Genomic DNA, 16389 nt, shown 5'->3' with positions numbered 1-16389 from the left:
GGGGCACCCATGCCGCACCAACAGCCCCTGCAGGCTGGGCGCTCACATCTCCTGAGCTGTCAACCTCTGCGGGAGAGGATGGTGACTTCTTTGAGAGGACATGCCCAGTCTGGGCAAGGGGCTGGGGGACCTCTGGGCTGTAGAATGGGGAGAGGGACACAGGGGTAGGGCAAGTGTGTGTTGGGGTCCCAGTGGTGGGGGGTGGTGGGGAGGAGATATCTCTCTTGGGTGGATCTTTGAGTGGGAATTAGGATCTCAGAGTTCTTCTGTCTCATGATGAAAATGTGAGATCCCACTGCCTCGGACAACTTCAACAGACCATGGCATCATGAGCCACTTGGAACTATCAGGGCTGGGAACACTGAGACCTGGAGAGGTGAGGGGTTAGTTCAAGCTCTCACAGCTGGCTTTTGAAGGGTGTTCATTGACACCTAGCCCAAACCATATTATTATTATTATTATTACCCCAACATAAATAAGAGGAGGATGCTCTTTTCATCCTCATTTTATAAACAAGGAAGTTGAGGCTCAGAGTGGTTATGCAGGTTGCCCAAAGCCACACAGCTTCTAACTACTGGCTGAGACTTGAGTCCGGATCAGTTTGACTCCAGAGCCCACACTGTCAGCCAGAACAATTCTTTAGAAGGCATCTGTATATTAAATTACCGATTCAGAAACAAAGGCCTACAGAATGAAAATGCTTCTTTCCCTCTCTCCCCGCCCCCCAGTATGAACCTGATGAACAAGTGGATGTCCAGAGCAGTGAGGGAGGGCCAGGCCACTTTGACTCCAATTTGCAATGGAGAAAACATTTTAAAAAGGTAACTCATGGCTGGGTGCGATGGCTCACACCTGTAATCCCAGTATTTTGGGAGGCTGTGGTGGGAGGATTGCTTGAGTCCAGGAGGTCAAGGCTGCAGTGGGCCATGTTCACACCACTGCACTCCAGCTTGGGTGACAGAGTGAGACCCTCTCTTTAAAAAAAAAAGGGGCTGGGTACAGTGGCTCACACCTATAATCCCAGCACTTTGGGAGGCCAAGGCGGGCAGATCATGAGGTCAGGAGATCGAGACCATCCTGGCTAACACGGTGAAACCCCGTCTCTACTAAAAAAAAACAAAACAAAACAAAAAATTACAAAAATCAGCTGGGCATGGTGGTGGGCGCCTGTAGTCCCAGCTACTCAGGAGGCTGAGGCAGGAGAATGGCGTCAACCTGGGAGGCGGAGCTTGCAGTGAGCCGAGATCGTGTCACTGCACTCCAGCCTGGGTGACAGAGCGAGACTCTGTCTCAAAAAAAAAAGGAGCCCATTCTCCCATGTTGCTGAAGATCTGAATTGGTTCATGTCTCCCAAGGGACATGAGGCTGTAGGAACAGGAGAGAGATAAGGTTCTTATTTCTAGGGAGTGTGGTCACTTGCCTTGCAGAAGCGAAACTGCACCTGTGGGCATTGGTGAGCAGAGATCATGAGTGCCAAGCCCTGTGGGCTTTTGCAGGGCAAAGCTGGCAGCCCTAAAGCCAATGGGAAAAGAGTTTGCCCCTGCAGGGGTCATGAGGGGGTATATATCCCTCATCCCTAAAGCAAATTGAGGCTTGTCATCCCTGTTTGGGAGGGGCTAAGAAGAATGTGAGGACACCAAGGCTCAGAGAGGCAAAACACTTCCAAGAAGTGGCAGAGCTGGTATTAGCACTGAAGGATTAGACTTTTGAGCACAGACTCTCCAAAGACAGTTCTCTGATTCATGTTAAATAGAAAAACCAGTTATTTTGGCCGGGCATGGTGGCTCACGCTTGTAATCCCAGCACTTTGGGAGGCCGAGGCGGGAGGATCATGAGGTCAGGAGATCGAGACCATCCTGGCTAACACAGTGAAACCCCGTCTCTACTAAAAATACAAAAAATTAGCCAGGTGTGGTGGCATGTGCCTGTGATCCCAGCTACTCAGGAGGCTGAGGCAGGAGAATCGCTTGAACCCGGGAGGTGGAGGTTGCAGTGAGCTGAGATGGGGCCACTGCACTCCAGCCTGGGTGACAGAGTGAGACTTTATCTCAAAAAACAAAAACAAACCAGTTATTTCTCAGTGCGCTTTGGCTGCATTTCCCTACAAGGAAGCCTTCTGGGCACTGGGGCCTCCAGCTGTGGCTCACATTCACCAAATACCTGCATGTGCCTAATGTCACCAATGGTATTGCAACAGACCTTTGAGGTGGGGGACATCATTTCCATTGTGCAGATGAGAGAACAGGCTCAGAGAAATAACCCATCCAAGGTCACAGAGAAGAGATGGAGGAAGAGCTGTGTGCAGAGGGACTCTGTCACCCCCAGTGCCTCTCAGTTACTGCCAGGGACACCCCCAGAGACCGGCTGCCCTGATGCTCTGGCTGGCCTGCTTCCTAGACACACTGGGCTGATCATCCTTCTGGGCTGTTCCCTCTCCCTAGCATGCCATTCCTTCCACTTGGCAAACTCCTATGTAGCTGTCAATACCCAGATCAAGACACCTCTTCAGTGAGGTCCTCCTTGACTGCTGGAGACAGAATGATCACTCTGGCTGTGTTTCTGTCACACCTGGATGCCCTTCCAGGACAACTCTGGATCTAAATTATTCTAGACCAGTAGCTCCTCCAGGGCATGGAGGGTCAGTGTGGCCTCTGCAAACTAGCTCAGGGCTGGGAACTGAGGGGAAGTTCAAAAGTGCATGGAAACACTAGAGCAAGCCAACCTCAGCCTGATGCAAGTGCACGACTGAGGGGTGGAGGCTGCCTTTCAAAGATGCTTGGCTTGCTGAAGAGGAGGATCTCTGTGCAAAAAGCTGAGATGCTTCCCAGGCATCTTGTCACTGTTGGTGACCACGATGTCGACAGTAACCCGGGCTGCCACTCCCTGCCTCCTGCGATGCCATCAGCACTTTAAACACAGGCTCCTGCTGCAACTTCCTAGCACCCCAGGCTTGCATCCATTGATTCATTTCCCAAGCACCTACGCAGTGTCCCACAAAACCCTTGGAAAACACATGGAGGGACTTTGGGGGGTCCTAAAATAGGAGCTGGACTTTCAACCTGGCTGCCTGTTTCCTTCTCCCTTCCCCCACTCCAGGATTTCTGCCAGAGGACCCAGAAGAAAACCACTCCCTGGTGGCATCAGACCCTCTGCTAGGGTAGAGCTTTGTCAAGACAAAGGAGCTGGGAGTAGGGGCTCCAGGTAAGCAAGTGCCCATCCTGGTGTCCCGCACATGTGACTGAAGTTGCTGTGAGGAGACAGCCATGAGGGGCACAGATGGGCTGGGACTGTGGTTCCTTTGCCAGGGGTCAGGGTCGGGGTCGGGGGCAGGCCCATCCCAGCTGCTAGACAAAGCATGGTCACCTCTCCCCCTGCCCGCCTCTCTTTGAGCCCAGCATGCGAGGCTCGCTCCTGCCGGTGACTCATCTCCGACTGGATTGTCTGGCTGGGAACTCGAGGGCGGGCGGGTGGCACTCCAGGCTTTGAAGTGGCTGAATGGTGTGTGGCAAGTCCATGTCATTCCCACTCCCCTTCACGTCCCTGCTCCTGGAATATCTCCACTCTAGGCTCTGCTGTGACACTCAGAGTTGGGCAGGGGAGCGTGTGGCTAAGGGGAGAGAGCCTGGGTCTGCTGACATGCCAGTGTCAGGGGATCCTCGTGGCAGAGGCTTACAGAGCTGGAAGGCCCCAGGAGCAGCCAGCCTCGCACCACGGGCGGCAGACAGAGATGGACTGTGGGGGTGGGCTGGCCTTGTGAAAGAGGCCGCAGGATGGCCACCTGTTTACACAGCCTCTGCTCAGTTGCTGCCACATGCTGTCAGCTTACTGGATCCTCAAAACAAATCCCCAATTCACAGATGACAACACTGAGACTCAGAAGAATAAGGGGCCTGATGAGGTGGTGAGCCCCTGCCCCAAGAGGGTTCCTAGGAGGATTTGAAGCAGGATATTGGCTTGCTCAGCTATTCTCTCTTTAGGTGGAGGGGGCGCCAGATGAGGGAAACAGGAGGCGGGGAGCATGGGAGGCTGTGGCCAGAGGTGATGGGGCCTAAACAAAGGCAACGGTGACTGCAGAGGAGGGGCAGAGGCTGCCATCACTGGTTCAAATGTTTATTGAAAGTCTCGGCTGAGTGCAGTGGCTCACGCCTGTAATCCCAGCACTTTGAGAGGCCAAAGAGGGCGGATTACTTGGAGTTAGGAGTTTGAGACCAGCCTGGCCAACATGGTGAAATCCTATCTCTACAAAAAATACAAAAAAATTAGCTGAGCGTGGTGGTGTGCACCTGTAGTCCCAGCTACTCAGGAAGCTGAGGCAGGAGAATCACTTGAACCTGGGAGGTGGAGGTTGCAGTGAGCCGAGATTGCACTACTGCACTCCAGCCTGGGCAACAGAAGGAGACTCCATCTAAAATAAATAAATAAATAAATAAAAACAAACAAATAAATAAAATAAAGAAAGAAAGTCCCTAGTGCAGCAGGTTTTAGGTGCTGGGGACAGACTGGTGAGCCACACTTGACAGTCCCTTTTTGACTAGGACTGGAGATGCAATGGTAATGGTGGAGTCTGCAAGCTAACGGTATAGGAAAAACAGAGGTAGTGTGTGTAGGTGGGAATTGCACTGTTAGATGGTTAGATACAGCGGCGGCAGAAAGCCTTGGTGAGAGGGTGCAGGTAAGCAAAGACTGGAGGAAGCAAGCTAGGTGGGCAGATACCTGGGGAGAGGGGATTCTGGGTAGAGGTAGCAGAGAGGGCAAAAGACCCTGGGCGGGAACACCCTTGGTGAGTTTTAGGGACAGATGGATCTGATAGAGAGGGTGAGGAAGAAGGAGGAGTGTAACGTGATTCCCTGTCTGCCTGGGTGACCGGCAGATGGTGGAGATGGGAGAGATGGTGACTCCAGGTCTTGACAGCTCAGACAATCACTGTGTCCCTGGCACTCAACATGGTGCCTGGCACATAGGAAGTGCCCCGTGACTGCTGAGTGAATGCATGATGCCATCTCACAGGGGTTTCATGGATCTGTGGGTGTGCATGTGATTGTCTAGAGCCAGAAGGAAGTCAGAAATCCCAGGGACTTCGGTCAGTTGCACTGATCTTGAAAGGACTGCATCTGCCTCACCAAGGCAGGGGCTCACTTGTGAAGCTGCAGTTGGGGGTCCACAGGCAGCAGGCAACACCTTTCTCCTGTCCCAGGAAGGTCTTCATGTGAGGTGAAACCCAGCTAGTAACTTCCCTAATAGAGAACATACCTTGGCCAGTGTGGATACCCTCATGTCTGTCATATGATTGAATAAAGAAATCTATGAATTTAGGAGTGGCGGAGAAAAGTAATGAGAAGCCAGTGGGAAAGAGGTGGGCAGGAGGCACTGAGGTTTGCAAACAGGTAACTTGGTCTTGATACTAGAAAAGGGATCCAGGTGTTTGACAGCCTTCAAACTGAGGAGGCCTTCTTTGTTTGTTTGTTTTTTCAGAAAAAGTCTCAGTCTGTCGCCCAGGCTGGAGTGCAGTGGTGCGATAACAATGAAACCTAATCTCTACAAAACATACAAAAATTAGCTGGGCATAGTGGTGTTAGCCTGTAATCCCAGCTACTCAGGAGACTGAGGCAGGAGAATCGCTTAAACCCAGGAGGCGGAGGTTCCAGTGAGCTGAGATCGTGTCACTGCACTCCAGCCTGGGACAGAGTGAAGCTCTGTCTCAAATAAACAAACAAACAACAAAAAAAATTAATAACATAGAGACTTTCAGTCCAGTCTAAAGATGACTTTCTGGGGAAAAAAAAGAAAAAAAAAGTAAAAAAGACTTTCAGTATAATGTTAAGAGGGGGAAAATCCTGTTATTTTTTAAAACACACACACACACAACAGGTTGTAGAATTGTGCATATATCATGATCCTTATTTTGTAAAAGAAAAAAAAACTAGGGAATATATTAATACATAGCAAAAGATTAGAAAGGACAGAACACAGATAGAAAGAACACTAATGTGTTCACAGTCATTGTGCTCTCTGGGCAATGGTGGAATTAAGGAGGATTTTTATGCGTTTTACATTTTTAATGATTTTACAATTTATTTCTTACAATGAACATGTATGACTTTAATAACAATCTGAAAAATCATTAAAATGATGACTCAAAAAAACATTTTGTGCTAACAAAATGGAAAGCAATTAAGTGACTAAGTCAGTGATCGTTAATTCATTAGAAGTTGTGGGGTTTTTGTTTGTTTGTTGTCAAGAGCCAGGGTTGCCTAGGTTGGTCTTGAACTCCTGGGCTCAAGAGATCCTGCCTCAGCCTCTGGAACATCTGAGACTACAGGCATGTGCCACCATGCCAGGGTGTTCTCAACGAAAAATTTTAAGGCTAATCTAATTGCCTTTGAACATGTCATTTGTTATTGAAAAAAATTTGTTTAATTTACTTGTCATTGAACTCACTGATAAGCTTTATTATAATATTAGAAAAATAATATCCATTGTTTTTAACCTTTATCAAATTATCCTTGGCACTTGAGCAAGTCCTATTTGCCAAATATTTGAGGGAATGGTTTCTGCTATTAACTTAACGTTTTATTTTCAATCAATCTATACACTTGGCAAAAATAATAACAATAATAGACCACATGTTTGTAAAACATTTTATAATTTTGGAAGGCACAATAAGTGCTGGGTACTAGTCTAGGCTCTGAGGATATAGTGAACAAAACAGTCAAAAGTCCTTGTTCTTGCAGGGCTCACATTATATTGGTGTGGGCATACAATAGACAAATGAATAAGATATATAGATGTTGGGGGTAATAAGTGCTCTAGAGAAAAATGGAGAGAAGAAGGATAAGTAATGAACAGGGAACTGCTCTTTTAAATCAGTTTGATTACTACTGTTCAAACAGGAAAACAAAATATGAAAGTGTCTAAAAATTCTATAGCCTGTGGACAATTAACATATTCTTTTTCAGTTCTCAGACATAAAATGATTGAAGATGTACATGAAAGAATCATTCTAATAACCGATTACATGTCATCTAAATTACAATGTGGTAATTATCAGTTTTACAAACTCATACAATTAGGATGAGTCATAGTGATGTTTTAATTATTCTATACCTGGCAGAATTAGATAGTCCTTCAACTTTTTAAGCCTCAGTGTTCTCATCAATAAAATGGGGACAAGTATAGTTCCTAAATCAGAGAGCTGGTTATCAGAATTCAAAGAGAAAATGCATACGTTTAGGAAACAGCGTGTGCGCGATGCATGTTCACAATGTTGACACTGCAGGCCACTGGCAGAGGTACACTGGACATGGCTATGTGCTATCTGTATATGATTTCTTCATCCTCACACTATTCTGGGAGGTGTGTAACATTTATTCCCATTTTCAAGAGGGAACTGAGGCTTTGAAAAATAAGTCACCTGCCCAGAACCACATGCTATAAACCCAGGCGGTCCAGCTCCAAAAAACTGCTCTCAGCTGTGACTCTTGTTTGTGCCTGCTTGCTAATGGACTGCAGAAGCCCTCCTGGCCTCAGTTTCTCCCTTTAGGAGGCTGACAGCAGATGCCCCTCACCCTATCCTCTGAGTACTTCCAGGGCAACAGTTTCAGACAATGGTCCTCTGAGGGTGTCTGGCTGATTATTCCTAAAGCCTGACAGTAATGCCTGCATCCCCGTCACGTTCCCCACTGGCTGTGTTCCAAATCCTGAGCGAAGCAGGAGACTCAAGCCTAATTAGTTCCTGATTAACTCCTTTGGGAAGATGAGGAGTGAGGATTTTGGAAGACACAGCGATGTGACCCCTAGTGGGTGAATGGGGAAGGGGAGGGGGAAGCTGCAGAGGAAGAAGAGGAGAGAGGGAGATTCCCTGTAGGAGTCCCCAGGTGGCAGCTCATCCTGCCTGTCTCACCAGGTGTACCCTGGCACCATGTGGACATGTTTCCTCATCTGAGATTCCTCCCCCATCCCTGTTCTGGGCAGCTGGGCCACAGGTGGCCAGGGACCAACATGGGTGTGAACTGGACCACCGCTTTCTTCCCATCACTCCTGCCCGCCCACCCGCTCCTTGCCACCTCCAGGATCCCAGCATCCTCCCCTATCGCCTGGGCCTATGCCCTGCTCTGCTCTGGGTCTAAGGTCCCAGCCACACAGACTGGAGCAAATCCCTTCCTGGGGACACCCTGCTCTGAAGTTTGAACCTCTCAGTCAATCACTGGCTCCATTTCCTCCCCGACATCCTTCATTTCTGGAGCCTCGTGGCCCAGTCGCCTGGACGAATACATCACAGTCTGCGAAGAATCAAGGCTGGGACCCCTCAGACCTCTAGGCTGTCTCCCTGGTGCTTCTTGCTGCCTGTCTGAACCGTCACCATCGGTGTGTCCAAGCCACCTGACAGCCTGATGGCTCCTCAGGGAAAGCAATCCTCCACCCGGGAGTGGAGGGAGGTGTTAAATTCCCTTGTACAGAGCTCGAGCAATGGGCGGGTGCCCCTCTCTGGGGCAGCGGACATCAGCTAAGGGCAAGGAGGAAAAGGGTGCACCTTACAGTCAGATGCAGCCTTTTCACCCTGGAGAGAGATGGGAGGTAGCAGGGGAGAACTGGGCTGGGCGGTAGAGAGCCTTGGAGGAGGGAGTGTCTGAGAAAGGGTGGGCCCTAAGGAGAAAGTTTTGCTTTGCAATTAAATGTCAACAGCTTGGGGAATTCAAAGGCCTCCTTGGAGGGGGCTGGGAGCACCACTTCAGATTCAGAGGCACTCAATCTCAGCATCTACTGGTGCTGGACACCTCATGACACCTGTAGCCCACCACAATTGACCACTGGCTGCGTGTCAGGCACCAGGCTACATACCCCCACCAGCATCATCTCATTTAATCCTCCCAATTCACCTTCCCCATGTTCCAGATGGGGAAACTAAGGCTCAGAGAGGTTCGTGTCTTGCTTAAGGTTGTACAGCCAGGAAGTCAGCCAAGCCCACCTTCTGGTTCCAAAGCCCTTAAACATCCCGCTCACAGCAGACTCCTGCTTACTTTCAGATGAGGAAACTGAGGCACAGGGTGGTGAAGTCTCTCGTTCCAGCAGAGCAGTTATGATGTTTGAGGAGTGAGTCCAGAGCGGCATGCTCTCGGCAGGGGCCCATCGGAAATCGTGGCTCAAGAGCAAGGATCCCTGAACCCCTGCCTCTCACACCAGTTACTTGCGCCCTCCCTTTCCCAGCCTGCGCCCGGCCACCCACGCTGGCACCCGCCCGAGATGGACAGGGCAGTCCCTGGTCCTCACCGCTCTCCAGCCTCCAGACCGCGGAGCCCGATAGGGAGAGAGGAAGGGCAGCGAGAGTCAGCCGGGGGTGGGGTGGGCCCTGCCCTGGGGAGCGGCGGCGGTGCCACTCAGCGCTGCGCAGCCAGCCTGAGCCGCCGCCTTGCCTCGTACTCAGCCTCGGGTCCCTCTGACAGCGCAAGGGAAAGTCCGCCCCAAAGTGGGAGAAGGTGCGGAGGGCGCGCTCTCTCTCCCACGCTCGGTGCTGAGACAGAGGCACGGAGACAGGGGCATACCCCAGGCGACCTGCTCGTCGAAGGGTCAAACTTCCTAGCTCAAAGGCGTGCGGGTGGGTTCAAACTCCAAACTCTGCGAAGCCCCAGCCCCTTTCCTCTCCCACCCCGGCCGAGAGAGCGCCCTAGTTTTCCCTTCTTGGTTGGGTTGTTCAGGGGTCCCCAAAACCGAGGGCAAGCTAGTGGGGAGGCTGTCTTGGGTTCCCCAAATGGGGTGGATGCTCGTCGGGGACTCGAGTCAGGCAGAAACCCTGGATACCTCCCCTTCCCCGAAGCCTGAGGGCGCGATCAGGGTCAGCTTCGGCTCGCGCAGATCCCAGTGGCCAGCCCAGGGTCGAGGGTCCGCGGGAGACCCGGGATCCCGCTCCGTTCCCAGCGCGCTGCGGTTCCGTTCTGGACCGCACATCCGCCCGCCCCGCGCACCGAGGCTCCGCGCGGCGCGCCCCCGGGTGTGTCGTTCGCCGGTACCGCCGCAAAGCGCGGGGGAAGGGGGCCGGGACCCCCCGCCCGCCCCTCCCCCGCGCCGCCCAGCCCCACGCCCCTTACTCGGCTTGGCTGCAGCGCTCCGCTCCGTGCGCCGCAGTGCCGGCTCCAGCTTCGGCTCCAGCTCCGGTTCCCGCTCCCGCTCCGGCTCCGGCTCCCAGTCTGGTTCCCGCTCGGAGGCCACTGCGCTCGGGCTCGGGCTCGGGTTCGGGCGTCGCGGGGGGCGCGCCGCTACGCTTCGGCCTGCTGGGCGCGCAGGGGCGGGGCGGGGCGGGCCAGGGGGGCCTGGCGAGCCGGGCGAGCCGGACCGACCCGCCGCCCGCGATCCCGAGCCGAGGCAGCGGCGGCGGCGGCTTCCCAGGCCCCGGCCCCGGCCCTGGCTCTGCCCTGCCGCAGCCCCGCCCGGCCGCCCGTCGTCCCCGCGCCGCCGCCCACGCCACCGTCACCGGCCCCGGCCCCCCTCGGCGGTGGCGCGGCTCCCGGGCCTCAGCACCGCGGCGCCGCGGCCCGGGTCACTCCGAGATGGGGGGGGCGCGGGTGCAGGGGAGGGCCGAGCCGCGCCCCTTTGCGCACAGCCAGCCCGACACCCACACAGCAGCAGGCGGGGCAGGGCGGCGAGGAGGCCGGGAAATGCGGGAGGCCGACGCTCCAGTCAGACGTGTGAAGAGGACACACAGGCGTGTGTAGGGAATGACACACGGACGCAAGCGGGGAGCCACTGACACGTGCAGAGAAGGGTAGACAAACGAGGTGTCAGGGAAGGACAGCCAGACAGGTTGGACTGAGGCTAGGCTGGGCATTTGAGCAGGGGACCCCTGTCGTGGGCAAAGAGCAAAGGGCGGGATGGAGAGGGGGACCCAGCGTGGCTGGGCCGCTGGAAGGGGCAGGTGAGCCTGGCAGGGCTTCCCGCTTGCGGTTGCTGGCAGGTGAGTTTTGGGATTCCAGCTAGGCCTGGCCCAAACCTTCCTTCGGAGACACCAGCAGGCCTGTTTCCTTCACCCCGTCACCCTCCCTGTGCCCCCGTTCCCCGCTGCCCAAACCTCAGGGCATAGAGCTCAGCCCTGGCAGGTGGAAGCCGGCCCCGAGGGGATGCCTGGCTCAGGCCGGGGTTCCAGGCTTCCAGGACCTGCTCTGTCCCCATCCTGCTTTGGGGCCTTGGACGAATCTCAGCCCATCTCTCAGGCCTCCCTGTCCTCATTAGGATATTGCTCCCAATGATTGCACCCCTACTGTGTTGGGGTGCTCGCCAGCATGGAGGAGTTATTTATTTAACCTCCGCCACTTGCCTGGGAGTGCCAGGAGGGCAGCGTCTGGAGGGCAGCGTCTGGGTAGGGCTGCAGGGGTCTGCACAGAGTGGACACTCAGTGAATTTGCTGCAGGAATTGATGAAATGTGTTGTTGCTAACACTCTCTGAACCACTACTGTTGATGAGGAAACTGGGGCTTAGGAGGCAAGGGGAGTCAAAAGCTGGGTTTGTTTCAAAACCCAAAGGCTTGTCACTGGCCGGAAAGTGGTTCTCAAAAATAAAGCATGGTGACAAAGGGCTGAACATGTTGATGCTAAACCTTGGGGAAGCAGTGAAGCCATGGGGATGGTGTGGAAGGGAAAGTTGGCCAGGGACTGGCCCTGCAGAGAGGATGGGGCAGAGCAGGCTCCAGTGGAGAAAACAAACCTCACTGGACCCCAGTCCTGCCAGTCATCACGTCTTGGGCTTCCTTGGGGCCAGGCAGGGGAAGCTGCATGGTCTAGGGCTTGGGTGCCCGAAGACATCTCCCAGCCTCCTCTGGTAACTGTTCATTCTGGGCTCTGCTCCCTGCACTGCTTACCCCCACCCCCACTCCCCGCCCTCCTGCAGACTGGGGCTGTCATGGGGACATCAGCTCTGAGTAAGGGATGAGGCTAGAATAAAGGGAAAAAATTCTCAGAGAACCGAGGAAGGGGACCTGAGAGACCCTTTGTCCAACCTCATGCATTTATTTTATGAATGAACAAATGAAGGATCAGAGAAAGGAGGGGATAGGCTAGGGTCAAAGAGGTAGGATTGGAGGCTCTACAACTCCCAAGCTAGGGCTGTGCCCATGGTAACCTTGATCTCTCTGAGGACACCTGCTGACCCTTCCAGGATGGATATTCTAGTTGTTGAGTGGTTTTGCCAGTAAGCTGCCCCCTTTAGCAAGACTCTCTCTCTCTCTCTCTGTGTGTGTGTGTGTGTGTGTGTGTGTGTGTTGTGGTGGGGGTGTGGGGGAGTCAGGGGTAAGTGTGTGTGGCACACTTTGAGTGAGTCCTTGCGGAAGGTCCTAGCCCTAAAGAGTTAATTCCCGTCCACTCCCCTATTTGTGCATCACTGGCCTGGCAAATCTGGCTTGCTCCTCAGACTGGAACCAGGACTGTTTTCCAGTGGTGTTGGGTGTAGCTTCAGGGAGCTGGCTTATGACAGCGTGCCTACCAATCTCTGTATGTCTATGTATCCATCCACAAATATATATTAGTGTAGGGCACTTGGAAAACACCAAAAGGAGAAAGAAGAAAAGAAAAACCAGTCATTGTGAATATTGAGGTTTCCTGTTTTCCTTTCTTTTTACTTGTGTAACTCTACAAGTGTCCTTAAATGGAGTGAGCTTGCTGACTGATATCTTCTGTCCTATGTCACACTTTTAGTGGCTACCTAGCATGGGATCAGATGGTTGTATTGCACATATCTTTTTAACCAATCCCCTATTTCTGAGCATTTAGTTTGTTTCCATTTTTCATACTTCTAAACAACACTGCAAGGGACATCTTCATGGGGAGGCTTGTGCATGCCCATGACTATCCTTTATGTCTCTAGGTATGTCATAGTTTTGAGGCTTTCTTCCGTGTAGGGTCAGATTTGCAGAAGGGGCATCTACTGGGTACCAGGAGGCACAATGGTGTTTAGTGTTTGCTTGGCCCAGGGATAGGTAGGGATGCTGGAGGGATGAGTCTGAGGGAAATCAGGAAGTGAGATCTCAGGACAGTGAGATGCCCAGAGAGTCCCCAAGTGCTGGGCTTTGGGGCTTGCCCCAGAGTGTGCTTCATGTTACCCCAGCCACTCACAGGGAATCCCAAAAAACGTCTTTTCTGTTTGCAAAGAACAGGATCCATGATGTCATTCATCCCAAACAGAGCCCATGGCATGGAGATGTTGGAAGGGTCTCTTGGGCCTGATCAGCTTGTACTTCCCTACCATCCTTCCTTCTTTGAAATGTCTTTGCTTTACCCCCTTACAAATTACCCAGTCTCATATATTCCTTTATAGCAATGTAAGAACGGCTTAACACAGCCAGGCTGCCCCTTCTGTCTTCCTTTAGGAGGGAAGCCTCTCTTCTAGGACCCTGGACTAGGTCTCCAGGAGCTGAAGTATAAAAGACAGGCTCTCCTCTCCTATCTCCAGGGGCCTTTCTGGGGAAACTTATTTCTGGGGCATCTTGAAGATCTGTATTCAGGGTAGAGCTTATTTCAGGGTAAGCGGCTGAGCGCTAAGCAGGGACTGGGTATAGAACTTTCTGCTCCTGCCCCCAGCCCAGTCCTGACATCTCCTTAGAGAGGCCTGACAATGTGTTAGTTATGCTACATGCAGCATTTAATTCCATCCTCCCAACATCCTGAGGAGGTGGGTAATATTTTCTTTATATTTCACATGCAGCAGTGAGGTTTATGGCCCTCAAGTAACTTGCTCAAGGACACATAGCTAATTAGGAGCAGAACCCAGATTTCTACCTAAACCTGCCCCAAACAAGTTAGGCCAACCTGGTGCAGGCAGGTGGGTGGTGTTGCCAGTCACCAAGGAACAGAACACTAGAAGGGAATCAAATGTGAGAAAGGAGAATATGAATTTGATTATACACATGTTCAATTTCAGGAGTCATCGGCAGGCAGCAGAACTCTGAGAGGAGTCCAGGTCACAAGACAATCTAAGGACTGAACCCTAAGCCTAGGCAGAACTGATTGATCCATCCACTCATCTATCCTCCTATGGGTCCACTTATCCTTTCTCCATCCTCCTATGATCTATCCATTTATCCACCCATTCACCCATCTGTCCTCCCACTTATCCACCTAGGCCTCCTCCCATCTTTCAATCCTTCCTTCCTTCCTGCCTTCCTTCCTTCCTCTCATCTAACCACCTCCCCATCCTCCTACACATGCATTTATTCTTCCTCCCATTCACCCACTCCTCATCTATCCATTCAAACTCCCATCACCCATCCACTTACCCCATCTGCATCTATCCACCCATATGTCCCATGCATACTTACTGATGCTCACTACAGGCCAAGAACTCTGCTATGAACTGATGAAAAAAAAAAGGATATGGAAAACAAGGTCCCTGCCCTCTAGGAGCTGGCGATGTGTTAAAAGAAGCAGATGTATAAACAAATGATCCCAGAACAATATATTTTCTGTGCCGGATGTGTGCTCAAAGAAAGAACATTTAACTCAATCTGTGGAGGTCAGAAAAGGCCTCTTTGAGGGTGTGCTTCTTGAGTTGAGCTTAAAGTTCAATTAAGATTTCATCAGATGGATGGGATGCAGTGAGTGAGTTGTTCCAGGAGAGGGAATAGCTTATGTGTACAATGATGGAATAGGTGTCGAGAGACCAAGGTGATTCCAGGGACACAGGTAACTTGGAACATTGGGAGCAAAGTTGAGTGTGAATGAATGGTGTGTTATGAGGAAAGACAGGAAAGGCGGGCCATAAAGGCCTTGAATGATAGGGTGAAGGCCTTGGGAGCCATATAAGGGCTTTAAGAGGGGTGGCACAGTCAGGTTGTCTTAGAAAGATCTCTCTGCTGCATGGAAGATGAGTTGGGGTATATGGGTGCAGGGGGGATCAAATGGTCCAGCCTCTGCAGAGTGAGGACTTAGGATTCTCTGGGTCCAGCCTCTTGGGTCAGCCCAGGCCCCCACATTTGGCCTGGACCCAAAACCACTTCCTTTGCCAAGGCTGAAGTCAGGACAGCTGGGCTGAGACTGTGGGCATGAGGAAGGTTCCGGGGCTCTCCATTTTCAGTGACATGCAGTACTCCCACCAAAGGCTTTAGTCTATGGTTGTCCCTCTTCTGATCTAGGATCTAAAGTCCATTGCCACAGACTTTAATCGATTTCTCTCTGGCTTCTCTGTCAATGTCACCACGGAGTGTCTCAGTTCCATGCTCCACTTTTCTGCCTCTACAATTTGCAGCCACCAAAACCCATTAATTTCCCATCAGTCATGCCATGATGTTTCTTCTAACCCTGTGAAATCTCCACCCTGGTGGTTTGCAAGTGACACCTGATGGTGTATAGCCTAGGGGGAGCTGCTACAGTGAGTCAGACATGACCCCAGCCCTCAAAAAGCTAGCGGCGGGGTTTGCGGGGGGAGGTGGCAGGGAAAGACAGATGTCCCGTTGGCTTGGACAGATGTCCCAAGGAACAATGGTGTGTGGAAGGGGAGGCTGCTCAGGCTGCAGAGAGTTGGGTGAGCTTGGGCTCAAGTCTTTGCTCTGCCACACTGAATGTGTGACCTTGGGCAAGTCACTTTACTTCTTCAGAGCCTCCATTTTTTCATCTGCGGAATGGGAAAAATAATATTGACCTATCTTCGTTTAGATTTATTTATTTTTTAGAGACAGGGTCTTGTGATGTCTTGAACTCCTTGTCTGGTCTTGAACTCCTTGTCTCAAGCAATCCTCCTGCCTCAGCCTCCCAAGTTGCTGGGATTATAGGTGTGAGCCACTGTCCCTGGCTTAGATTTTCATTTTTTGGTAGTAACTAGTAGGAACCAACTTGGGCCATTTTAACAAAACCTGGAGAATTTACTAGAACTCACATCTGGGCTTTCTGAGGCCTTGGAGTGAGAACCAGAGAAACAGACAGGAACCTAGGTAAGACTCTGCCTCTTGTCTCTGTGCCTCTCTGCTTAATCACTTAATTTTTTTCTCCCTGCAGACCTTCTTTTTCCATTATTTTGTAAAAAAAGCCCTCACTGCAGCTTGAGAATGACTTTACAGCTCCTCAATGGCAGGACTAACTGGCCATCTTTCAACCACAAGTCCAAATTCCCAAGAAAGAATCTAATTGGTGGAACTGCACCCCTGGTCCAATCAACTGTGACCAAAGGGTGGGATCATGTAGCACAAATATGGCAGCTTGTTTTCATGTGCATTCATCGTTCTCAGAGAAGGTGGGACTCATGAGCCTGGCAAAAACCCTGAAGGTGTTCCCTATGTCCTCACAGATTTGTTGGTAAGATTAAACAGGATAACTGATGTAAATATTTGGCACAGTGCCTTGTATATACTAAGGGCTCAATAAATGGTAGCTGCTTTTATTCATTCATTGCCCTATTTAATAAGCATTTATTGAGTG

At 51.6% G+C, this 16389-nt stretch overlaps 1 protein-coding gene across 1 annotated transcript in view; it reads right to left on the bottom strand.

Annotated features, from left to right (window-relative positions):
* The window catches only part of BEAN1 (brain expressed associated with NEDD4 1), a 59406-nt gene extending 49297 nt beyond the window's left edge, over positions 1 to 10109 (bottom strand). The window contains exon 1 of the mRNA XM_054534031.2: positions 10083 to 10109. The gene's annotated coding sequence lies outside the window, so the exon portion shown is untranslated. The remainder of the gene's footprint in view (positions 1 to 10082) is intronic.
* Positions 10110 to 16389: the final 6280 nt, after the last annotated feature.

The sequence above is a fragment of the Pongo abelii genome, chromosome 18, assembly GCF_028885655.2.
Source record: "Pongo abelii isolate AG06213 chromosome 18, NHGRI_mPonAbe1-v2.0_pri, whole genome shotgun sequence".
In the NCBI taxonomy this organism is placed as follows: domain Eukaryota; kingdom Metazoa; phylum Chordata; class Mammalia; order Primates; family Hominidae; genus Pongo; species Pongo abelii.
This window is presented reverse-complemented; position numbering and strand designations above follow the sequence as displayed.